The sequence below is a fragment of the Salmo salar genome, chromosome ssa26, assembly GCF_905237065.1.
Source record: "Salmo salar chromosome ssa26, Ssal_v3.1, whole genome shotgun sequence".
In the NCBI taxonomy this organism is placed as follows: domain Eukaryota; kingdom Metazoa; phylum Chordata; class Actinopteri; order Salmoniformes; family Salmonidae; genus Salmo; species Salmo salar.
Genome location: NC_059467.1, coordinates 5,623,407 through 5,650,859, shown reverse-complemented (window position 1 = coordinate 5,650,859; position 27,453 = coordinate 5,623,407).

Here is a 27,453-nt window from a genome sequence, read left to right as displayed (position 1 = left end):
TCCAAAATGCGCTGTGGCGCCCCCTATCCTAGGGTAACGTCAAGAGGTTAACCTCTTACATCTAGACGTTCCGCTAGCAGAACACCTGCTCCAATATCCAATGATAGGCGTGGCGCGAATTACAAATTCCTCAAAAATACAAAAACTTCAATTTTTCAAACATATGACTATTTTACACCATTTTAAAGACAAGACTCTCCTTTATCTAACCACACTGTCTGATTTCAAAAAGGCTTTACAGCGAAAGCAAAACATTAGATTATGTCAGCAGAGTACCAAGCCAGAAATAATCAGACACCCATTTTTCAAGCTAGCATATAATGTCACAAAAACCCCTCACATTTTTGTAAATATGAGTATATCTTTTCATGTGACAACACTGAAGAAATGACACTTTGCTACAATGTAAAGTAGTGAGTGTACAGCTTGTATAACAGTGTACATTTGCTGTCCCCTCAAAATAACACAACACACAGCCATTAATGTCTAAACCGCTGGCAACAAAAGTGAGTACACCCCTAAGTGAAAATATCCAAATTGGGCCCAATGTGTCAATATTTTGTGTGGCCGCCATCATTTTCCAGCACTGCCTTAACCCTCTTGGGCATGGAGTTCACCAGAGCTTCACAGGTTGCCACTGGAGTCCTCTTCCACTCCTCCATGACGACATCACGGAGCTGGTGGATGTTAGAGACCTTGCACTCCTCCACCTTCCGTTTGAGGATGCCCCACAGATGCTCAATAGGGTTTAGGTCTGGAGACATGCTTGGGCAGTCCATCACCTTTACCCTCAGCTTCTTTAGCAAGCCAGTGGTCGTCTTGGAGGTGTGTTTGGGGTCGTTATCTTGTTGGAATACTGCCCTGCGGCCCAGTCTCCGAAGGGAGGGGATCATGCTCTGCTTCAGTATGTCACAGTACATGTTGGCATTCATGGTTCCCTCAATGAACTGTAGCTCCCCAGTGCCCGCAGCACTCATGCAGCCCCAGACCATGACACTCCCACCACCATGCTTGACTGTAGGCAAGACACACTTGTCTTTGTACTCCTCACCTGGTTGCCGCCACACACGCTTGACACCATCTGAACCAAATAAGTTTATCTTGGTCTCATCAGACCACAGGACATGGTTCCAGTAATCCATGTCCTTAGTCTGCTTGTCTTCAGCAAACTGTTTGTGGGCTTTCTTGTGCATCATCTTTAGAAGAGGCTTCCTTCTGGGACGACAGCCATGCAGACCAATTTGATGCAGTGTGCGGCGTATGGTCTGAGCACTGACAGGCTGACCCCCCCACCCCTTCAACCTATGCAGCAATGCTGGCAGCACTCATACGTCTATTTCCCAAAGACAACCTCTGGATATGATGCTGAGCACGTGCACTCAACTTCTTTGGTCGACCATGGCGAGGCCTGTTCTGAGTGGAACCTGTCCTGTTAAACCGCTGTATGGTCTTGGCCACTGTGCTGCAGCTCAGTTTCAGGGTCTTGGCAATCTTCTTATAGCCCAGGCCATCTTTATGTAGAGCAACAATTCTTTTTTTCAGATCCTCAGAGAGTTCTTTGCCGTGAGGTGCCATGTTGAACTTCCAGTGACCAGTCAGTATGAGGGAGTGTGAGAGCGATGACACCAAATTTAACACACCTGCTCCCCATTCACACCTGAGACCTTGTAACACTAACGAGTCACATGACACTGGGGAGGGAAAATGGCTAATTGGGCCCAATTTAGACATTTTCACTTAGGGGTGTACTCACTTCTGTTGCCAGCGGTTTAGACATTAATGGCTGTGTGTTGAGTTATTTTGAGGGGACAGCAAATTTACACTGTTATACCAGCTGTACACTCACTACTTTACATTGTAGCAAAGTGTCATTTCTTCAGTGTTGTCACATGAAAAGATATACTCAAAAACGACTCGCACACAGCTCAGACACATATGCATACCCCACAAGACATGCCACCAGAGGTCTCTTCATAGTCCACAAGTCCAGAACAGAACACAAGTCCAGAACAGGATGCGCACAGTACTACATCAAGCCATGAATTCATGCAACTCTATTCCACATCAGGTAACTGATGGAAGTAGTAGAATCAGATTTAAAAAACAGATAAAATACACCTCCTGGAACAGCGGGGACTGTGAAGCAACACAAACAAAGGCAGACGCATGCATGCACACACGTACGCATGGATTTTGTGATGTACAGTGGGGGAAAAAAGTATTTGATCCCCTGCTGATTTTGTACGTTTGCCCACTTACAAAGAAATTCAGTCTATAGTTTTAATGGAAGGTTTATTTGAACAGTGAGAGACAGAATAACAACAACAAAATCCAGAAAAACGCATGTCAAAAATGTTATAAAATGATTAGCATTTTTATGAGGGAAATAAGTATTTGATCCCTCTGCAAAACATGACTTAGTACTTGGTGGCAAAACCCTTGTTGGCAATCACAGAGGACAGACGTTTCTTGTAGTTGGCCACCAGGTTTGCGCACATCTCAGGAGGGATTTTGTCCCACTCCTCTTTGCAGATCTTCTCCAAGTCATTAAGGTTTCAAGGCTGGCGTTTGGCAACTCGAACCTTCAGCTCCCTCCACAGATTTTCTATGGGATTAAGGTCTGGAGCTTGGCTAGGTCACTCCAGGACCTTAATGTGCTTCTTCTTGAGCCAGTCCTTTGTTGCCTGGGCCGTGTGTTTTGGGTCATTGTCATGCTGGAATACCCATCCACGACCCATTTTCAATGCCCTGGCTGAGGGAAGGATGTTCTCACCCAAGATTTGACGGTACATGGCCCCGTCCATTGTCCCTTTGATGCGGTGAAGATGTCCTGTCCCCTTAGCAGAAAAACACCCGCAAAGCATAATGTTTCCACCTCCATGTTTGACGGTGGAGATGGTGTTCTTGGGGTCATAGGCAGCATTCCTCCTCCTCCAAACACAGCGAGTTGAGTTGATGCCAAAGAGCTCCATTTTGGTCTCATCTGACCACAACACTTTCACCAGTTGTCCTCTGAATCATTCAGATGTTCATTGGCAAACTTCAGACGGGCATATATATGTATTCTTGAGTAGGGGGACCTTGCGGGCGCTGCAGGATTTCAGTCCTTCACGGTGTAGTGTGTTACCAATTGTTTTCTTGGTGACTATGGTCCCAGCTGCCTTGAGATCATTGACAAGATCCTCCCGTGTAGTTCTGGGCTGATTCCTCACCGTTCTCATGATCATTGCAACCCCACGAGGTGAGATCTTGCATGGAGCCCCAGGCCGAGGGATACTGACAGTTCTTTTGTGTTTCTTCCACTTGCGAATAATCGCACCAAATGTTGTCACCTTCTCACCAAGCTGCTTGGCGATGGTGTTGTAGCCCATTCCAGCCTTGTGTAGGTCTACAATCTTGTCCCTGACATCCTTGGAGAGCTCTTTGGTCTTGGCCATGGTGGAGAGATTGGAATCTGATTGATTGATTGCTTCTGTGGACAGGTGTCTTTTTTACAGGTAACAAGCTGCGGTTAGGAGCACTCCCTTTAAGAGTGTGATCCTAATCTCAGCTCGTTACCTGTATAAAAGACACCTGGGAACCAGAAATCTTTCTGATTGAGAGGGGGTCAAATACTTATTTCCCTCATTAAAATGCAAATCAATTTATAACATTTTTGACATGCGTTTTTCTGGATATTTTTGTTGTCATTCTGTCTCTCACTGTTCAAATAAACCTAGCATTAAAATTATAGACTGCTCCTTTCTTTATCAGTGGGCAAACGTACAAAATCAGCAGGGGATCAAATACTTTTTCCCCCCACTGTAGATGAGTGGTAGTGGAGTAGGGGCCTGTGGGCACACACTTAGTGTGTTGTGAAATCTGTAATGAATGTATTGTAATGTTTTTAAAATTGTATAACTGTCTTCATTTTACCTGACCCAATGAAGCTTAGCTGGGGATCTGGGGATCTCTAATAAATCCAAATACACAGATCAGATGGACATCAATCTCCCCTTTTGTGGCAGGTAGTGAGTCCCAACAGCTCTTCATCCCAAGCAGGATCACACTCTTGCCTCAGTTCCTCTCCTAAGGGTTGAATGGGAAAAAAAGTGTTTCTCTTGCTAATTGCTTAGTTACTTAGAAACATAGTGTGTCACACCCTGATCTGTTTCACCTGTCTTTGTGCTTGTCGCCACCCCCCTCCAGGTGTCGCCCATCTTCCCCATTATCCCCAGTGTATTTATACCTGTGTTGTCTGTTGCCAGTTCACCTTGTCTTGTCAAGCCTACCGGCATGGTTTTCTGTGCGTCTGTTTTTCCTAGTCTCTGTTTTCTAGCCCTCCTGGTTCCGACCTGTTCTGCCTGCCTGACCATTCAGCCTGCCCTGACCTTGAGCCTGCCTGTCCCCTATACCTTTCGGACTCTGACCTGGTTAATGAACTTCTACCTGTCCTCGACCTGCCTATTGCCTGCCCCTTGTATTCTAATAATTATCAGAGACTCTAACCGTCTGCCTCCTGTGTCGTTCTAGAGTGTTGTGGGAACATAGATTCTGTACTGTATATAGACATGCAGAAAAATAACAACACATGTTACTTAACTACAGAAGGAATTCTTTACTGAAGACCAATTATACTTACACATTAAAAAGCTCCTAGGCAAGGTGAACATCAGTGGCATCAGGCCCATTGAAACTGAGGGTGCTTGCTTGTGTGTGTGTTACGTTCCCCAGTTTCTGTGTTGTGGGTTTGTATGTGTTTATGTGTGTATTTCAGGAAATGGCTTCCTGAAGTCCAAAGCAGCTGATTGGTCGGCCCCATTGCTAATTGGAGCTCTGACCCCGCCCTCTCGTCAGGGGATACAGCTGTCTTCAATTACAGACTCCTTCTTCAGCTTCATAAGCCAGTGTTCCTTTGTTAGGAAAGCGAGCTGCTTGGTATGTCCTGTTGTTGGTTTGTATAATTTGTGGCCAGTATTTTGCAGCTGGTTCTGCAGAGGTTTGTGTATAGGACTTTGTTAAGATTGTTTACTTATGTTGGTAATTATTCAATTTTTTTTGTTCCCAGGGGGGAAGGCACCTTGGGAGTGTTTAGGCAAGAGGCCTGCAGGCATACATATACCTGTAGTATTTACTATGTCTATGCACACTAGGTAAGACCTGGGTGGACCATCTCCTGTATTTTGTTTAGCGTGCCAGGTGGTGCTAAGATAGGTAGGTAATGGGTGGGTAGGTAAGGTAGGAGAGGGGGCTCTAACCTTTACTTTATTTTCTTTGGTTCCGTCCAGCCCCTTTTCCCCACCTTACCACGTGAAGGAAATAAATTCCCTGTTAACAGTAAAATTCTCTGCCTCTGTCATCTTTACCCGCATCTGCAATCCCATACCTCTTTCACTCCACGGGGAGTTGAGTGTAGCAGGGTGTTGCTTTCCCTCCAACAGGCGTGCGTAACAGTCTGCGTGAGTGTATGTGTTTTTAATGTGTGTGCATCAGTGATGGTCGGTGCCATTTAAAATGACGGAGGACAATTTACTTTTTTTAATGAGCATTGGCCTTATTTCTATTACAGCATATTGGATGACTGTCATTCATATTCCATTCACCCAGCTAAATGTAACATTGATAGTTTTAGGCTACTACATGATACAAAGATGTTCTCTATAACCATCATGAGGTTGCTACAACCTGCCAATGAATGAAAGTTTACTACACAGGTTGAGAGAAATTTGAGTAATCAAGGTGACCGACAGTGAACATTCAATAACGCCTTGCACACTCTTGCCTGCATCTAGCTGAACAAGGGTGTAATCATTAGTCCAACAGTTTCAAACGAGTTTCCATTGGACATTTTCCGGTAAGTTTATCCCCGTTACATTCTGTTTAAGAGTTTTTCAACAGAATCAGCAGAATGAATACACCCCTGATCACACACACAAACACAGTTCACTTTCATAGCAGCCACAGATGACAAGCAGGATCACTTTGAATGTTGTAGCTATAATTCCTTCTCGTATTTGCACCACACATCAGCTTTCTGTGACCAGGAGAAAAAATATTTCAAAGACAAATTTTCATGTAACCACTAACCACTACACATGGCCTACATCATTGGCACCGTTATTAGCTAACATCATAATCAATATAGGTACTATATTAAACCTGCAACAATCATGCAGTACAGTGTAGTCAGCAAGCAGTTTAGCAGTTACACCGGCAGGCCCCGGTGGCAATAAAATTTATAAAACCCAAAGCTTAACCTTGACTTGGAAGAGTTCCCGTGTTGGATAGCCAGCTAGCTAACATAGCATCCCTCTCAGTTTGAGCTGGGTGTTTGAGAAGGCTAAAGTAGCAAGCTGCATTCGCTAAGTAAGTTAAAGTGAACAAAATATAAACTATATCCAGCTCCCTCTCTTGCCTCACCTACATTTTTAAAGAAATTAATTTGTGTAAAACTGTTCAACTATTGTCTTTCTCTTTGAGTCAAACTACTCACCACATTTGATGCACTCCAGTGCTAGCTAGCTGTAGCTTATGCTTTCAGTACTAGATTAATTCTCTGATCCTTTGATTCGGTGGACAACATGTCTGATAGGTTGGAGCTACTTTCTCCGGAAGTTATAATTACTGTGAAAGGCTATGGAAGGGGGTGAGAACCATGAGCCTCCTAGGTTTTGTATTTGAAGTCAATGTACCCAGAGGATGGAAACTAGCTGTCCTCCGGCTACCACATGGTGCTACCCTACAGAGTCCTGTTGAGGCTACTGTAGACCTTCATTGAAAAACAGTGTGTTTTAATCAATTATTTGGTGACATATATTTAGTATAGTTTTACCTAAAAAGGATATTTTTTAAAATTGTTTTACTATTTTTATGAAACGTACTTAGGAGGAGGATCCTCCCCTTCCTCCTTTGAATAGCCTCAACTGGTGTGCATGCATCTGTGTGTGTGCATGGGTTTGTGTGTACATCTGTGGATGTTTGTGTGAAAATGAGTATGTTTTTGCCTGATGGGATCCCCATAGAATTATTCATGAACCATTCCTGATGGTCGCCCCAGCATCAGTTATCCTTAATAGCGTTTGTCCCCATTCCCTATTTTAACCCGATAGTGTTCTTTGTAGCCGATTCCCTGTCTCCGATTCCCTGTCTCCAGTGTCTACTGTCTCAGGGCACCAAGGTCCAGCACATTGTGTCTGCTCTGGCCGACAGGGACATTGGTCACGCTACCAGAGAGAGAGGAGACTAATTGGAAACAGATCACCAGCACTGCAACATCACACACACACACACTCAATGACTCACACACACTGACATACACACACACACACACACACAGCAATCCCCAATCTGCCTCACCCTGGGGTCTGTGTCCTACAATTAGCTAACTACCGCTTATTTATCTTATCTAGGAGTGACAGACTTCTCAACACTCGCCCTGCTAAATGACAGGTTTTGTGAGGAGGGCTGTGTGTGTGTGTGTGTGTGTGTGTGTACTTGTATATGCGCGTGCATGTGTGGATTAACTAATCTGTGGGAAATTTGCAAACACCCGAGTTTGGGGGAAGGTGACTTCCAGAAGCTCCATCTCTGTCTCAGAATTGTTTGCAGAAAAACAATGTTGAGGGTGTCTGCTAGTGACTACCAATTAAATGGTACCCTGGAGGTAGCCTAGCTAAAGCAGATAATTTGTGTCTGTTTAGTGCAAGTGGTGGCTGGAGGTAGCCCACCTGTTCACCAGTTGAGCTGATCCACCAGATCAGGGGACAATGTGATGGACAGCAGCTGATTAGGAGAAGCGAGAGGAGGCTAGCCCTCCACTGTGCCCCCAGGCTTTTGTCATGGCCTAAACAAACATCTCAGCTTGCGGTGTAAATTCCTTCACTTTATTTATTCATGAATTATTCAGGATATTTTGACAATTTGGCTGGCCTGAGCCATGGTGGACAGGATCATATTGTTTAGCACTGGCACGGTGGTGAGCTAATCTGAAATCCAGAGATTACCCCAATCTCTATAAATTAAGCATAAAATGACATTAAAAAGAGAAGAGAAGCAAGGAGAGATAATCATATAAGACACAGACAAACAGACATACACACACTGGGAAACATAGGTGTGTCACGAAGTGTCAGCAAAACGAGTTGGAATTTACCTTAATTTTTTTAGGAATTAGGGAAAGAGGAAGAGGAACTGGAAAGCACAGGCTCGGTTTCTTTTGATGACACCTCCTTGCTTCTCTTCTCTTTTTAATTTCATTTTATGCATAATTTAAAGAGAGGGAAATAGTTTTTGCTCAAGGGCCACGTCGCTATTTTTCAAAATTCAACAGAGGGTTGCACATATTTAGTTTTGGGCTGATTTGTCATCAAAATCTATTTGCGGGCCAGAAAAAGGTAATTTATTTCACAACATAGTGGTTATGGTTGGTATGGCTTTGAGTTGTTGTGGTAGTTTGTTCCACTCAACAAAGCCGGTATATAAAAGGTATTCTCTCCTAACAGGAACACAAGCTAAAGTGTACTGTTAGCTTGCTGGCTAATGTTAGCTGGCTGGCTCGATAGCTGACGTTATTATTGGTATCCCACAGCTGTTTGGTTTGTTCGTTAGAGCCTAATGTTAGCTAGCTAACATTGAACCTGGATGGTTAGCTCAAGTGTGCACTCTGAACGCGCCGAGGGTGAAACAAGATGGGTGGGGCTAAAGCTTAAGAGGGTGTGAACGATTCGGAATGGGTGTAGACAAAGAAGAGCTCTTCACTAGATACCAAAACATTCAATGGCCATTTTCTCAAAAGTGAGTTTACAAGTTTAGCAACTTTCAAAGCAGAATTACTTTCCCATTGTTCCTCAACAATGCAGTGTGATATACCATTTTGTAGCTCTGAATCTCAACTTTTATCCAATGTAAAAAACACCATTTCAAATTTGAATCCAGGTGGTGAGTCACATATATGGACATAGAGCACATACTGCATATGTGACCGTCCGGCTCGATTCGGTCTTATGTAGCAACATTTGAAATTATGTTTTTTACATTGGATAAAAGTAGAGCTAGAAAATGGTATATCATACACTACAGTTGAGGAACGATGAGAAAGTAATTCTGCTTTGAAAGTTGGTAAACTTGTAACCTCACTTTTGAGAAAATTGCCTTTTCTTTGTCTATACTCATTCAGCATCTTTCACACCCTCTTAAGCTTTAGCCCCACCCATCTCTTTAAGGGTTGATCTGAGCGTTCTGTCCTAACAACAGCAGTCTAGCACCCAAGTTAACTAGCTAACGTTAGCTAGCTTGCTAGCTACTTCCAGACACAAATGAGGCAACAGCTCACTCTGACTATGTTACTCGCCCTAGCAGAGCTGTTATCCAGAGCGTTGGGTACTGCAACTGTGCTACTGGCAAAAATGTACGTTTATTTTGCCAACGTTTACTGACACCGGCCATATTCAATGGGTGTTGAGCGTTCGTAAATTCGTAAATTAATCTACGCTCTGGCACACTCAGACAAGAGTGCTCTGAAATCAGAGTAGATATCCAGAGTGAATTTACCAGCTACATCTATCAACAGTTGTCGCAGTTCTGCAACAACTGTTGATAAATGTAGCTGGTAAATTTTATGGAAATGGTTACTTGCATAGTGGAGTCTAGCTAGCTAAACAATGAACCATAATCCCAACTCATAACGTTACTAACCTGCATGAATCTGCAGGTAGCTAACCAGCCAGGTTCAATGCTAGCTAGCTAACATTAAGCAAAAACTAGCAAAGCAAATGGCTCCGAGATTCGAATAATATTACTACAGAGATCATACATGTACTGTTAGCTAGCGAACCAGCCAGCTAACATTAGCTAGCTAGCTAAAAGTACACTTTAACTTGAAATGAAAACAACTTTCTGACAAAATTAGAAATAAACAACTTTCTGACAAAATTTGAAAAATGTAATATCTGAAAATGTAGCTAACTAGATGGATGCTTCTACCACTCTCATGGATGCCATGGTTGCCCTTAGTTTGAAGATGAAATTCAGAGACAGGTGTTTTCTCCATCTCCTTAGCTATCCTCCTCTAATTCCACTGATTTCAAAACTCGGTCTTCCAGAAAGTGGAAAGCAACACTTATGCAGTTTTACTACGAGCTATATTTATTTTAAAAGCCACGTTAGACACGATTACCTATACAAATTGATCAGCTCAAATATAAAAAAGCGTGTTACATGGCAGACCAATCCAAACTCATCTCTCAGCATCTCCAGCCCACTCATTATCTCAGCCAATCATGGCTAGCGGGAAGGTTGCCCCTCTTTTTCTGTGGCTAAACCAACTCGGCTGGTAATTTTAACAATTGTATTTGTATTTAGATGGCATACAAGTTTGTTATTAAGGCACATGAAAGTTCATATGTTCCAGAAGGTATTTCTGCCAAAAAAAAATGCATAAGTTCAAACGGCTCTCGCGACATACACCTAGTTTCCTTAAACGAGTCACATATACCCATTAGTTCCTGTCAAGGCAGAGCTTCTCTTCCTGGGGTCCAAACACATTACAGTGGTTCCTCCATTAAATGCTGCGAGTTTACGTCGCGGGACTTAGAGGTACCCAGCGTCACAACTTCATTGCTCCAGACCACCGCAGGGGGGAGTTAGAGCACTCATTATGCATTTGGGTCCCAAGGTTTTTATATGACCAATCATATCGAACGAATTTGACACGGAGCCACCCTTCCCTGGTGACTTTCTTCCACAAAGATGGCTGTCAAAACATTACGGGGAGGCAAATGTAAGTAGTTATAACATCTTAACGAGTCAAGCAAAAAATGTACAATTGAGAGGAATATGTTAGTTAATGGAGAGACAAACGATTGTGCATATTTTTTTGTCATAAAGTCAATTTACGAAAATCGCTATTTTGCAAGTTTTTTTCTGTATGTATTACAATTATACACTTCAACAGTGTTTACCACTCCTGCTCCTGGGACATCAATGATTACACATTGTAACTATGCAATAGACTAGAAACATGATTTTGTAATTCATATATACAGAATAAAAAACAGTACATCCTGCCAGCATGCCCACAAGGGTGCTGAATGGCGTGTGGAAGAGAGCGAGGAATGAGATGGGAGTATCAATCCAGGCTATTTGCTCTGAGACCTGCATAATAATGTGATGAAAAGCAGGTAGCAGGTTTTGAACCCTCAACATTCTAGCCCGAAGTCCAGCGCACTCTCGACTGTGCCCAAATGTATTAATTGGGGTTGGGGCCGATTGTGGCTAAAAACACTTTATCTATTGGAATCTTTAACATGTGGAAAGGGGAAAAAGCATTATTATTAGTTTTTCACAAGCATAGGGGGATGGGCTATTAGCTGAACAATAGACTATTCAACCTTTACAAAATAATGATCTAATAGCCGAGCTAGGTGTAAACCCCCCCTCCCTAACTTGAGCTAGATGTGAACCTCCACCTCCCCAACTTGCAACAAATCATTTGTATCTATCTTTACACATCTACCTACACACGTATCTACCAACACATGGTTAATGTTCTGAATTTGTATATATGGTTAGAATTCAGGCTGTATCACATCCGACTGTGATTGGGAGTGCCATAGGGCGGCGCACAATTGGCCCAGCGGGTTTGGCCGGGGTAGGCTGGTGCTGAAAATATAGCTAGTTTGTTATGCAAGTGTTGCACACTAACAGATGGAGAAAACCTACACCAGTCAAGCAATTCATTTCAACAATAATCTTAATTTTAGTGTGACTTTACAAACAACAAGAGGGCTTAATTGGAGTCTATTTCTTCAGAGCCTAGACCGATATAAAATAACTTAACTGGCTGAGGTAGACTAGGAGGCTTTATTAGGACTACTTACAATTGCAACTGGTCAAAAATGTAGCATCCTACATGAAACAATCATTTAAAGAAAACAAGTCTGCACATTCGATCTAAACAATGTAACTAATAATTAAAACTGGACATTGGTAAATCCCAAACTGAAAAAGTAATTACAATACAATTATGTGTGACACAATAAAGAATGTAAACAAGATGCTGTATTATCGTTTACAGTAGTGATGGACAACTGGAGGAATTTTGAAAACAGGTTTTCAAACACTTGTTTTTCACAACTGTAGCAGGTGTAGCCCATCATGCAAATGTTTCCTATTAGCAGGACTTTTTATAGACTTTTTATAACCCGGCTACTGTTGGGAAAAATTGCCCAACTTGCAATGTATTCTAAAGTTTTACATTTCTAACTCAAAACAGCAGTACAGTATTTATTCAGCAACATCTTTATGCTTTTGTTAATAAAATAAAATAACAAGAAAAAAGACATTGAAATGTGGATGTTTGTATAAACTACATTTTAGTCGCCCTTCCACCCAGCTCCATGACCATATGCATTCACTACTGTAAGTCACTCTGGATAAGAGCATCTGCTAACTGACTAAAATGACTAAAATGCCCCTTAGATATTAATTTAGAGTCCTCCAATCCTCTCAATGTAATTTTTGGTGGAGAGTCACGTCATTGAAAAACATTTTTTTTTCGATATACTGTAGGCCCACCATAGGCGAAATGAGTCCCACTTGTGTTGAGTAATGTCTAATGAAGGCAAACAATTTAGAATCCTCCAATTAATTAAGCAAGTACCAGTCAAAAGTTTGGACACACCTACTCATTCCAGGACTTTTCTTTATTTTTACTATTTTCTACATTGTAGAATAATAGTGAAGACATCACAACTATGAAATAACACATATGAAATCAGTTAATAACAAATTCTTATTTACAAGGACAGCCTACTCCTTCTTCCCCAATGGGGATTTGAACCCCGGTCTCCCACTTGCCCTGCATTATGTAGTACAGACATGGCTTGCCCTCCCTTATGTAAGGAATTAGGCACTTTCCCATGTTTACTACAGTATGTATTTGTAGACTGCACAGTAGCCTAATCAACAAATAAACACATTTTGTTAATAAAATAATTATAGAAAATACTCTTTCAAAATGCAGATGTTGATTTAGTTATGGATCCATCACGAATTACAGAAATATTGGAACAAAGCGCCATATTTAACCATTCCATCCTAACGGAAACCCTGAGGGTTTTGTTTTTTCATGGAATAGAAACAATAATATTATTCAAATTAATTAAGCGAGTACCAGTCAAAAGTTTGGACACACCTACTCATTCCAGGATTTTTCTATATTTGCACTATTTTCTACATTGTAGAACAATAGTGAAGACATCACAACTATGAAATAACACATATGGAATCAGTTAAATCAGCTGTGTTGGTGAACCCCTCCCGCATCTGGCTGGCTGACACATCATGATCATAGATGAGAGGTCACTTGGTCGCGTCAACAGGAAGTATTATTAAGAACAAAGACAGCCTACACCTTCCTCTGTGTGGAGGGATTTAACCCCGGTCTCCAGTTCACACGACGCAGGGATTCTTTAGCTAAATAGCCCGGTACTGCCTACCGTCATGTACATCATCCATATTTTCCGTTCCATTCTAACAGAAACCCAGAGGGTTTTTTGTTTTTCATGGAATAGAAACACCATAATATTAATCAAATTAATTAAGCAAGTGCCAGTTAAAAGTTTGGACACACCTACTCATTCCAGGATTGTTTTTATTTTTTACTATTTTCTACATTGCAGAATAATAGTGAAGACATCACCACTATGAAATAACACTGATCTCCCACGTGCCCTGCATTCTGTAGTACAGACATGGCCTGCTCTCGCTTATGTAAGGAATTAGGCACTTTCCCATATTTACTACAGTATGTATTATAGACTGCACAATAGCCTAATAAACAAATAAACACATTTCGTTAATAAAATAATAATAGAAAATACTCTTTCAAAATGCAGATATTGATTTAGTTATGGATCCATAATGAATTACTATGGGAATAAATATCACTCATTCACAGAAATATTGGAAAAAAGTTGTCTCATGAAGGCAAACAATTTAGAATCCTCCGATCCTGTAGCCTACTCCCGACGTCACGTTGTACAGTGCCATAGAAACCCTGAGGGTTTCATTTTTGTTTTTCTCTGAATAGAAACGCCATAATATTAATCAAATTAATTAAGCCAAATTTCTTCAAATCAATCCCATATACTATGTTATTACAAAAAAGGTTAAATTCTCTGGTAATGCCAATACAGAATACTATCAAATGCTTCTCAAAGATGCCCTCTGGTGGTCAAACTAGCAATAACTTGCAGTAACAGAAAAAATGCCTGAGAATTAAATGACATGCTGCGGCAGCAAGCAAGGTGTGCCGCAGTATGACACAACTTTTAAAGGAGGAACCACTGTAAGAACAGAGGAGCAGGGAAGACAGCATATGATTAATGAATTATAATGCTACCCTAATATTCTCTCAGTTCATCACAATTACATAGTGTCTCTAGCGGTGTCTCCTAACCAGCCTTGGGCCCCCAGTTGGCCCAAAGGTTATTTTAAGAGCGGGTGATGTGGCGATGACGGGAGTGGCTTCCTCTCTCACATCAAGACATACCTGCAGACGAGAGACAGATGGATAGAGAGAGAGCATGATTAAGCCTTGTTTTTTTATTCTAACACAGTCAGTCATCATAATCATCAAGAGGTGAAATACAAAACTGACCTTGGAATGGAATTAAAATGCAAATCGATTTATAACATTTTTGACATGCGTTTTTCTGGATTTCTTTGTTGTTATTCTGTCTCTCACTGTTCAAATAAACCTACCATTAAAATTATAGACTGATCATTTCTTTGTCAGTGGGCAAAATCAGCAGGGGATCAAATACTTTTTTCCCTCACTGTAGCAGGATCATATCAAGGATAGTGTCACAAATTAATACATAAATACTACTTGAAGCTTGATGGTGACTTGATCATTTGAATCAGCTGTGTAGTGCTAAGGCAAAAACCAAAATGTGCATCCCTTTGAGGACCAGGACTGACAACTGCTGCTCTTCATTGGGACCTCTTAATCTGCAGATAGGCTTTCACAGCTCTCTGTATCTGAGGACAGAAAACCTCACAAGAAATAGACTTCATTATACTGAAATTAGACAGAATTGAATATTATGTTCTCTTTCCTCACTTCTTGGGACTGGAACTACACAAAAGTACCTGCTCTATCCAGAATAGCCTACTTTCTCTCTTTGACAGTTGGGCCTGCTATCCTTTCACCCTCCTCCATGGCTGTTAGCTAGCTACCTACAAATGCATTTGGAGTTTGTTTTTTACAGTGATAAATAAATATATCAGGATAGCTAGCTAATATGAAGTTAGGTAGCTGGTCAAATGTAATTAACTTTGCCAGCTATATATACTGTTAGGTTCTTATTTTTCAGAGTAAATGACTCACGGACACTAGAGAAGCTTTAACCAAGTTTAATTATTCCCAAAGGTTCTGTACAGCTGTAATCAGACAGCAAAACATTTCTCAAATTATATAAATGATATACCCCCTACTTAAGACACTCCATCTCTCCAATCCTTAGTTTATGGTTTAACTTCTATGGCTAGGTGGGACGTTTGCGTCCCACCCTAAACAGCCAGTGGAATCGCGTGGCGTGAAATACAAATACCTCAAAAATGCTATAACTTCAATTTCTCAAACATATGACTATTTTTCACCATTTTAAAGACAAGACTCTCGTTAATCTAACCACATTGTCCGATTTCAAAAAGGCTTTACAGCGAAAGCAAAACATTAGATTATGTCAGGAGAGTACCCTGCCAAAAATAATCACACAGCCATTTTCAAAGCAAGCATATATGTCACAAAAACCAAAATCACAGCTAAATGCAGCACTAACCTTTGATGATCTTCATCAGATGACACTCCTAGGACATTATTTTATACAATTCATGCATGTTTTGTTCAATCAAGTTCATATTTATATCAAAAAACAGCTTTTTACATTAGCATGTGATGTTCAGAACTAGCATACCCACCGAAAACTTCCAGTGAATTTTCTAAATTACTCATGATAAACGTTGACAAAATACATAACAATTATTTTAAGAATTATAGATACAGAACTCCTTTATGCAAACGCTATGTCAGATTTTAAAATAGCTTTTCGGCGAAAGCACATTTTGCAATATTCTGAGTACATAGCTCGGCCATCACAGGCTAGCTAATTTGACACCCACCAAGTTTGGGGCTCACTAAACTCAGAATTACTATTAGAAAAATTGGATTACCTTTGCTGTTCTTCATCAGAATGCACTCCCAGGACTTCTACTTCAACAACAAATGTTGTTTTGGTTCCAAATAATCCATAGTTATATCCAAATACCTCTGTTTTGTTCTTGCATTCAGGTCACTATCCAAAGGGTAACGCGTGAGCGCATTTCGTGACAAAAAATGTCAAAATATTCCATTACCGTACTTAGAAGCATGTCAAACGCTGTTTAAAATCAATTTGTATGCTATTTTTCTCGTAAAATAGCGGTAATATGCCAACCGGGCAAGTTTGTATTCATTCAAACGCTGAAAGAAAAAAAATGGAGAAGTCTCGTGAACGCGCATCTCCAGTCTCACTGTCCCCAGGCTGACCACTTACAAACAGAGCTGCTGTACTTTGCCCAAAGACAGCAGACACCCCATTCCACTTTCTGGCGGCTTTAGAGAGCCAATGGAAGCCTTAGAAAGTGTCACGTTACAGCACCGATGCTATATTTTCGATAGAGATGCAACAGAAGGACAAGAAATGGTCAGACAGGGCACTTCCTGTATGGAATCTTCTCAGGTTTTGGCCTGCCATATGAGTTCTGTTATACTCACAGACACCATTCAAACCGTTTTAGAAACTTTAGAGTGTTTCTATCCAAATCTACTAATTATATGCATATTCTCGTTTCTGGGCAAGAGTAGTAACCAGTTTAAATCGGGTACGGTTTTTATCCGGCCGTAAAAATACTGCCCCCTAGCCCCAACAGGTTAACAGGAAAAGAGTAACAAGATCCCAAACCCTTATTACTCCCTTCAGGTGACCTGTCCTCACCTCCTGACCTCAACTCCTCCATCTAATCCACAGATGTCCATCTGTCTTTCCTGTATCAACACCGTGCTCTGCTCCCGTCCCCCAACACATTCCAACACATTACACAGCTATCTGTCCTTCTACAGAGACATAAAACCCAGTCTCTTTCATTTACTATCATTCATTTACTATCTTAATGATCAAAGTTTAGCAGATTCCAACAATGCAGTATGTAAACTAGCTAGCTACGTTAGCAGCTCATTTGAGTTAAAATGCAATGTAGGTAGTTAGCTAATAATACATCATTTTTTTACATTTTCGAAATGTATCTACTTACTGGAATAGGTTCTCCCAGCCATGTGGACGATTGGAAACAGGGCAGCAAAGTTTGTCACCAGAGCGGTTTAGAGCATATTACTATTTGCCTGTGAATAACCAAACCTTCATACGCTACAAACTTGCTATGCTGAATTCTTGATGCACAACCAAAGGTGCTGCTATATGCTGCCATATCCTGCCAGCACGCCCACAAATGACACGTTGAAGAGGGCGAGGAACGAGAGAGTCACAATCCAGGCTATTTGCAGGACAATCGATTAGCAGGGTTAATACCCCTTCTACTGTAGGTGTGAACATCCCCCCAATTTGCAATGTATTTGATGCTTAAGAACTCCACATCTCAGCTACATTTTAGCTGCACTTCCCCCCAGCTCCACGACCACGGGTAACACCTTGCTGAGATGATCTGATTTGATGCATTGTTGTATCGTCAGTTTATCAAAACGTTTTTTAATTTAATTTTTATTTTATTTAACCAGGCAAGTCAGTTAAGAACAAATTCTTAATTACAATGACGGCCTAGATTGTTCTACAGGGTCAGCCATAGTAGTAAGGTGCCCCTGGAGCAAATTAGGGTTAGGTGCCATGCTCAAGGGCACATTAACAGGTTTTTCACCTTGTCGGCTCAGGTATTCGAACCAACCTTCAGTTGATGCCGTGGCCATAATCCCCAAGTCTAACAGTATTTTTGAAATACCCGTTAAATCATCTCCAAAATATCGTTACTTTTTAAACAAAGTGATTATTATTTAATTTAGAATTATATAAAATCCCCTTAGGATCTGCGAGACTATCTGAGAATATCTAACGAAAAATGCCCCTTAGGTATTAATTTAGAATCCTCCATTCCTCGTAATTGAATTATTGGTGGGAGTCACATCATTGAAATAAATATTTTTTGATATACTGTAGGCCTACCATAGGCGAGATAAGTCTCACTATTGTTGAGTAATGTGCTGTTAAAAGTGGTGTAGGTCTTATTTATTTAAAAAGCATATTGAAGCAATAAGGATTTCAGCATCGTTTTGCGCTGCTCTGAGACAAGCATGGGGACTGGTCTTGATAAAACAATGAGATTTTTTATTTTCACTGAATCTCCGTTTGGGTATTGGTTAGACTACTATTAGGCTGTTGAAATGTTATGCCCCTTAGATATTAATTTAGAATCCTCCAATCCTCTTATGCTGTAGCCTACTCCCGACCGTCATGTTGTACGGCACCATATTTTCCATTCCATCCCAATGGAAACACCATAATATTACTAATATTAACTTAACTTATTAATTTCTTAAAATCAATCCCATATTCTATGTTATTACAAAAATGGTTTTAAATTCTCTGGTAATGTCAATATGGAAGACTATCAAATGCTTCTCAAAGACGCCCTCTGGTGGTCACACTAGCACTAACAATTAAATCATGTGCCATAGAATGCTGCAGCAGCCCGCAAGTTGTGCTGCAGTACGCTGCAACTTTTAAAGGAGGAACCAGTGTAAGGTACACAAAAAATCACACAAAAAATTAAAACAAAACAGTACATCATATAACATTATTACACATGACAAAATTGATAAAACCACCATACAACAATATTACAATGTATGTGTGTAGAGTACATGTGCTAGCGTGTGTGTGCATATGCGTGTCTGTGTGCTTGTTAGTCTGTCCCTTCACAGTACATATTGTTCCATAAGGTGTCGTTTTATCTGTTTTTAAATCAGATTTTACTGCTTCCCAGAGTTACTTGATGTGGAATAGAGTTATGGCTCTGTGTCGTATTGTATGTTTCCCGGAGTCTGTTCTGGACTTGTGGACTGTGAAGAGACCATGGCTTGTGGGGTATGCATGGTTGTCTGAGCTGTGTGTTAGTCGTTTGAACAGACAGCTCGGTGCTGTCAACATGTCAATACCTCTCACAAAGACAAGTAGTGATGCAATCGATCTCTCATCTACTTTGAGCCAGGAGAGATTGATATGCATGTCATTGATGGTAGCTCTCCATATACATTTAAGGGACGCTGTGCTGCTCTGGTCTGGGCCAACTGTAATTTTCCCATGTCCCTCTTTGTGGCACTTGACCGTATGACTGGGCAGTGGTCCAGGTGCAACAAAACTAGGGTCTGTAGGACTTGTTTTGTATATAGTAGGGCTGTTGTGGTGACTGTATTACCGCCACACCGGCGATCATAAGTCATGAAGGCAGTCAAATTCCACGTGACCGTTTAGGCACAGTAATTAGACTTCTCCAAGCTCTGATGCTGCTGATGTTCATTAGTAGCCTACCAAACTTGCTAACTGCCTGGTAATCAGCACTCTATTGTCCCTCTAATCACCCTGACATCAATGCAAATGTTTTCGAAAATGTAATCAAATACTTAATCAGAGCCCATGTTGCGTAAAATTTCAATAGGCTATGCAATTGCGCAAGAAAACAGAGTGATGGCCTCTACTAAAAAGAGGAGGATCAGCTTTCTATTGGCTAGGCCTACTATATTTACTTTTCAAAGTTCCTAATATTAAGCACATTGCTTATATTTACAACAGTATAGCCTACCTGGCTGGCATGCAAATAAACCATGGGGAAAAGTGTCCTCAATTCACTATTTAAGTGCATAGATGACATGTATTTTTTCAATAGAGGTGCATGATAATGGTCCATTCTAAATCAAAACAAATTTCACACGTATATTGGGTGACAATATTAGCCTATCGCATGTGAATTATATATTAGCACTTACGAATGTTGCCCAGCATAAGAAACAATGCATTTATTTGCAACTTTTTCTAATCATAGTAGTCCAGCCCATAGTGGCCAAATAAGTTCTTAAAATAGTTTTTTAATGCTAGTGGTTCTATTAATTTGGGATCTATCGCATCCCACAGCTGTCCTAGGCTATGTTTGGAATATTTATTTCTCGAACAGAATAGAATGGGTCGACCTTTGTACTATGTGGGATAGTAGATTGACATGGGCTAGTGCTTTTGCTGTTCGTTAGGCCTAATCATCTTGTTGGCTGACGAAAAGTAAATGTAGACAGTTCTTCCAATATCTTCAACATGCATTTCAGAATTGGATAAGGATGCATACAGTTGTGTCCCCGATGTGTTTGTCTTCACTTGGAGCCTGTGAGAAAGACCTGTGTGATGGAACGTGCAGAAATCAGGTTGAAGGGCACAATGTCCAGTGACTGCAAAAGGCATGTATTTTTTTAGGGGGCATTGCAGCCACACAATGGGATGCCCCCGGGAAATTCAAGGCATTATCAAGTGCTTGTGAAATTGTGAATGAGAGACTGATGAAGTGTGTAAAGCCTGCACAAAAAAACAAAGCAGAGCTCATGCCTTTCAAGCGACTTTTTTCAAATCATCATTAGAGTCGCATCATGCAGCCTTACAATGTCTGAAAAATCTAAAAATCTAGCACAATGTTTATAGAACAACTAAAGTTATATTAATAATTCTAAATTAAGCATATAAGAATACCTATTTATTTGTTAACTGCTCAACACAGGATAGCCACATGTGCGTAGTCACTCAAATCGTTTGCAGAAAACATCCTTTCTATTTTATTCAGTTTTGTTCAGTTGGATTCTTCATACTATAAAATAATGCCACGGAATTCTAAGCAAATCTTGTCTGCTAAATAAACTAGTGTAGTCCACAGCCAGATCAGGACCTAATATAAGGACAACTCAGAGTATGCCCCTTCTGTTCTTCTGAAATAGACCACATTTTCTTCATATCATGTTTCTTGAGACCTGTCTATAATAAATAATGAATTTATTGTGAAGGTGTAGGCTATATTACATGGATTTATAGCCTTCATTTCTCAGAACAAGAATAGACTGACGAGTTTCAGAAGAAAGATCTTTGTTTCTGGCCATTTTGAGCCTGTAATCGAACCCACAAATGCTGATGCTCCAGCTACTCAACTAGTATAAAGAAGTTTTGTTTTTATTGCTTATTTAATTAGCACAACAGTTTTGATTAGCTGTGCTAATATAATTGCAAAAGGGTTTTCTAATGATCAATTAGCCTTTTAAAATGATAAACTTAGATTAGCCAACACAACATGCCATTGGAACATAGGAGTGATGGTTGCTGATAAATGGGCCTCTGTACGCCTATGTACAGTTGAAGTCGGAAGTTTACATACACTGAGGTTGAAGCCATTAAAATTTGTTTTTCAACAACTCCACAAATTTCTTGTTAACAAACTATAGTTTTGGCAAGTTGGTTAGGACATCTACTTTGTGCATGACACAAATCATTTTCCCAACAGTTGTTTAAAGACAGATTAATTAACTTATAATTCACTGTATCACAATTCCAGTGGGTCAGAAGTTTACATACACTAAGTTGACTGTGCCTTTAAACAGCTTGGAAAATTCCAGAAAATTATGTTATGGCTTTAGAAGCTTCTGATAAGCTAATTAACATCATTTGAATCAATTGGAGGTGTACCTGTGGATGTATTTCAAGGCCTACCTTACAAACTCAGTGCCTCTTTGCTTGACATCATGGGAAAATCAAAATAAATCAGCCAAGACCTCAGAAAAAGAATTGTAGACCTCCACAGGTCTGGTTCATCCTTGGGAGTAATTTCCAAATGCCTGAAGGTCCCACATTCATCTGTACAAACAATAGTACGCAAGTATAAACACCATGGGACCACGCCTCTGTCATACTCCTCAGGAAGGAGACACGTTCTGTATCCTAGAGATTAACGTAATTTGGTGCGAAAAGTGCAAATCAATCCAAGAACAAGAGCAAAGGACCCTGTGAAGATGCTGGAGGAAACAGGTACAAAATTATCTATATCCACAGTATAATGAGTCCTATATCAACATAACCTGAAAGGCCGCTCAGCAAGGAAGAAGCCACTGCTCCAAAACCGCCATAAAAAAGCCAGACTATGGTTTGCAACTGCACATGGGGACAAAGATCGTACTTTTTGGAGAAATGTCCTGTGGTCGGATGAAACAAAAATAGAACTGTTTGGCCATAATGACCATCGTTATGTTTGGAGGAAAAAGGGGGAGGCTTGCGTGCCGAAGAACACTATCCCAACCGTGAAGCACGGGAGTGGCAGCATCATGTTGTGGGGGTGCTTTGCTGCAGGAGGGACTGGTGCACTTCACAAAATAGATGGCATCATGAGGGAGGGAAATTATATGGATATATTGAAGCAACATCGCAAGACATCAGTCAGAAAGTTAAAGCTTGGTCGCAAATGAGTCTTCCAAATGGACAAAGACCCCAAGCATACTTCCAATGTTGTAGCAAAATGGCTTAAGGACAACAAAGTCAAGGTATTAGAGTGGCCATCACAAAGTGCTGACCTCAATCCTAGAGAGAATTTGTGGGCAGAACTGAAAAAGTGTGTGCGAGCAAGGAGGCCTACAAACCTGACTCAGTTACACCAGCTCTGTCAGGAGGAATGGGCCAAAATTCACCGAATTTATTGTGGGAAGCTTGTGGAAGGCTACCCGAAACATTTGACCCAAGTTAAAGAATTTAAAGGCAAAGCTACCAAATACTGATTGAGTGTATGTAAACTTCTGACCCACTGGGAATGTGATGAAAGAAATAAAAGCTGAAATAATTAATTCTCTGTACAGTACTATTATTCTGACATTTCACATTCTTCAAATTAAGTGGTGATCCTAACTGACCTAAAATAGGGAAGTTTTACTTGGATTACAAAGTTTAAATGTATTTGGCTAAGGTGTATGTAAACTTCCTACATTCACACGTGTGTGTATGTATGTATATATTTAACAAAAAAGATATTGGGGATTGGAAATGATGCAGATAATTACATTGATGGAAGCAAAAATCTATTCGCAATAATAAAGCTGATCCACCCTCTAAAAAAATACATTAAAAAAATGTCACACATATTATCCAGATACTGACTGTTAGCACTTGGTGGTCTATAGCAGCTTCCCACAAGAATGGGCTTTAAGTGAGACAGATTAACCTGTAACCATATTACTTCAACAGTATTTAACATTAGATTGTCTCTAAATTTTACAGGAATGTGGTTCTGAATATAGACTGCAACAGTGCCCCCATTGGCATTTCTGTATTCATTAGATGTTTTAACCATGTATTGCTACCCCTGTATCGTGAAATGTATTATCTAAGTGAGTTTCAGAGATAGTCAGAATATGAATGTAATCTGTTACCAGCAAGTTAGTCACTTCATGGACGTTGTTTCTCACTTGCTGTGGTAGCTGATGTTTATAATGTTGAGTCATCAGCATACGTAGACACACAGGCTTTACTCGTTTCCAGTGGCAGGTCATTAGATTGAAAAAAGTAAGGGGCTTAGACAACTGCCCTGGGGAATGCCTGACTACCTGGATTATGTTGGAGAGGCTTCCATTAAAGAATGCACTTTGTGGACTGATATACAAGTAACTCTCGATCCACAATATAGCAGGGGATGTAAAGTGATAACACATATGTTTTTCCCGCAGCAGATTATGATCGGTACAATTACACCTGGCATCAGTATTCCTTAAGTGATAATATATCTTTCACAAGTGATAGGCTAATATTGTCACCCATCAGACTTCTCTTGATTTAATAATATATGTGTGGAATTTGTTTTGTTTCAGAATATACACCTGTCTCGAAACAGGGGTTAAAAATAAATGTAATCTCTGCACTTAAATAGTGAATGGAGGACACTTTTCCCATGGTTCATTTTCATGCCAGCCAGGTAGTCTATACTCCTGTTGTAAAGAGAAGCAATGTGCTTAATATTAGGAATGTTGAGAAATAAATATAGTAGGCCTAGCCTATAAAAACACTGATGGGATCCTCCTCTTTTTTATAGAGGCCATCACTCTGTTTTCTCACGCAATTGCAGAGCCTATTGAAATTACATTTACATTTAAGTCAGTTAGCAGACGCTCTTATCCAGAGCGACTTACAAATTGGTGCATTCACCTTATGATATCCAGTGGAACAACCACTTTACAATAGTGCATCTAAATCTTTTAAGGGGGGGGGTTAGAAGGATTACTTTATGCTATCCTAGGTATTCCTTGAAGAGGTGGGATTTCAGGTGTCTCCGGAAGGTGGTGATTGACTCCGCTGTCCTGGCGTCGTGAGGGAGCTTGTTCCACCATTGGGGTGCCAGAGCAGCGAACAGTTTTGACTGGGCTGAGCGGGAACTGTGCTTCCTCAGAGGTAGGGAGGCGAGCAGGCCAGAGGTGGATGAACGCAGTGCCCTTGTTTGGGTGTAGGGCCTGATCAGAGCCTGAAGGTACGGAGGTGCCGTTCCCCTCACAGCTCCGTAGGCAAGCACCATGGTCTTGTAGCGGATGCGAGCTTCAACTGGAAGCCAGTGCAGAGAGCGGAGGAGCGGGGTGACGTGAGAAAACTTAGGAAGGTTGAACACCAGACGGGCTGCGGCGTTCTGGATGAGTTGAAGGGGTTTAATGGCACAGGCAGGGAGCCCAGCCAACAGCGAGTTGCAGTAATCTTGACGGCAGATGACAAGTGCCTGGATTAGGACCTGCGCCGCTTCCTGTGTGAGGCAGGGTCGTACTCTGCGAATGTTGTAGAGCATGAACCTACAGGATCGGGTCACCGCCTTGATGTTAGTGGAGAACGACAGGGTGTTGTCCAGGGTCACGCCAAGGTTCTTAGCACTCTGGGAGGAGGACACAAGGGAGTTGTCAACCGTGATGGCGAGATCATGGAACGGGCAGTCCTTCCCCGGGAGGAAGAGCAGCTCCGTCTTGCCGAGGTTCAGCTTGAGGTGGTGATCCGTCATCCACACTGATATGTCTGCCAGACATGCAGAGATGCGATTCGCCACCTGGTTGTCAGAAGGGGGAAAGGAGAAGATTAATTGTGTGTCATCTGCATAGCAATGATATGAGAGACCATGTGAGGATATGACAGAGCCAAGTGACTTGGTGTATAGCGAGAATAGGAGAGGGCCTAGAACAGAGCCCTGGGGGACACCAGTGGTGAGAGCACGTGGTGCGGAGACAGATTCTCGCCACGCCACCTGGTAGGAGCGACCTGTCAGGTAGGACGCAATCCAAGCGTGGGCCACGCCGGAGATGCCCAACTCGGAGAGGGTGGAGAGGAGGATCTGATGGTTCACAGTATCAAAGGCAGCAGATAGGTCTAGAAGGATGAGAGCAGAGGAGAGAGGGTTAGCTTTAGCAGTGCGGAGAGCCTCCGTGACACAGAGAAGAGCAGTCTCAGTTGAATGACCAGTCTTGAAACCTGACTGATTTGGATCAAGAAGGTCATTCTGAGAGAGATAGCAGGAGAGCTGGCCAAGGACGGCACGTTCAAGAGTTTTGGAGAGAAAAGAAAGAAGGGATACTGGTCTGTAGTTGTTGACATCGGAGGGATCGAGTGTAGGTTTTTTCAGAAGGGGTGCAACTCTCGCTCTCTTGAAGACGGAAGGGAGGTAGTCAGCGGTCAAGGATGAGTTGATGAGCGAGGTGAGGTAAGGGAGAAGGTCTCCGGAAATGGTCTGGAGAAGAGAGGAGGGGATAGGGTCAAGCGGGCAGGTTGTTGGGCGGCCGGCCATCACAAGACGCGAGATTTCGTCTGGAGAGAGAGGGGAGAAAGAGGTCAAAGCACAGGGTAGGGCAGTGTGAGCAGGACCAGCGGTGTCGTTTGACTTAGCCTGTTAGGGCTAGGGGGCAGTATTGACACGGTCGGATAAAAAATGTACCCGATTTAATCTGGTTACTACTCCTGCCCAGTAACTAGAATGTGCATATAATTATTGGCTTTGGATAGAAAACACCCTAAAGTTTCTAAAACTGTTTGAATGGTGTCTGTGAGTATAACAGAACTCAAATGGCAGGCCAAAACCTGAGAAGATTCCATGCAGGAAGTGGCCTGTCTGACAAGTTGTGTTTCATCTGGGCTCTTTTTATTGAAGACTGAGGATCTTTGCTCTAACGTGACACTTCCTACGGCTCCCATAGGCTCTCAGAGCCCGGGAAAAAGCTGATCGATATCGAGGCAGCCTCTGGCTGAAACAAATTATCGCTTTTGGCAAGTGGCCGATCAGAGTACTATGGGCTTAGGCGCATGCCCGAGTCGACCGAATGCTTTATTTTCTTTCATCTGTTTACCTAAACGCAGATTCCCGGTGGGAATATTATCGGGTTTTTTATGAAAAAAATGGCATAACAATTGATTTTAAACAGCAGTTGACATGCTTCGAAGTACGGTAATGGAATATTTAGAATTTTTTTGTCACGAATTGCGCCATGCTCGTCATCCTTATTTACCCTTTCGGATAGTGTCTTGAACGCACGAACAAAACGCCGCTGTTTCGATATAACTATGGATTATTTTGAACCAAACCAACATTTGTTATTGAAGTAGAAGTCCTGGGAGTGCATTCTGACGAAGAACACCAAAGGTAATAACATTTTTCTTATAGTAAAGCTGACTTTGGTGAGTGCTAAACTTGCTGGTTGTCTAAATAGCTAGCCCTGTGATGCCGGGCTATCTACTGAGAATATTGCAAAATGTGCTTTCACCGAAAAGCTATTTTAAAATCGGACATATCGAGTGCATAGAGGAGTTCTGTATCTATAATTCTTTAAATAATTGTTATGCTTTTTGTGAACGTTTATCGTGAGTAATTTAGTAAATTCACCGGCAGTGTTCGGTGGGAATGCTAGTCACATGCTAGTCACATGCTAATGTAAAAAGCTGGTTTTTGATATAAATATGAACTTGATTGAACAAAACATGCATGTATTGTATAACATAATGTCCTAGGGTTGTCATCTGATGAAGATCAAAGGTTAGTGCTGCATTTAGCTGTGGTTTGGGTTTATGTGACATTATATGCTAGCTTGAAAAATGGGTGTCTGATTATTTCTGGCTGGGTACTCTGCTGACATAATCTAATGTTTTGCTTTCGTTGTAAAGCCTTTTTGAAATCGGACAGTGTGGTTAGATTAACGAGAGTCATGTCTTTAAAATGGTGTAAAATAGTCATATGTTTGAAAAATTGAAGTTTTTGCATTTTTGAGGTTTTTGAATAACGCGTCATGGGATTACACTGGCTGTTACGTAGGTGGGACGATTTGGTGCCACCTACCCTAGAGAG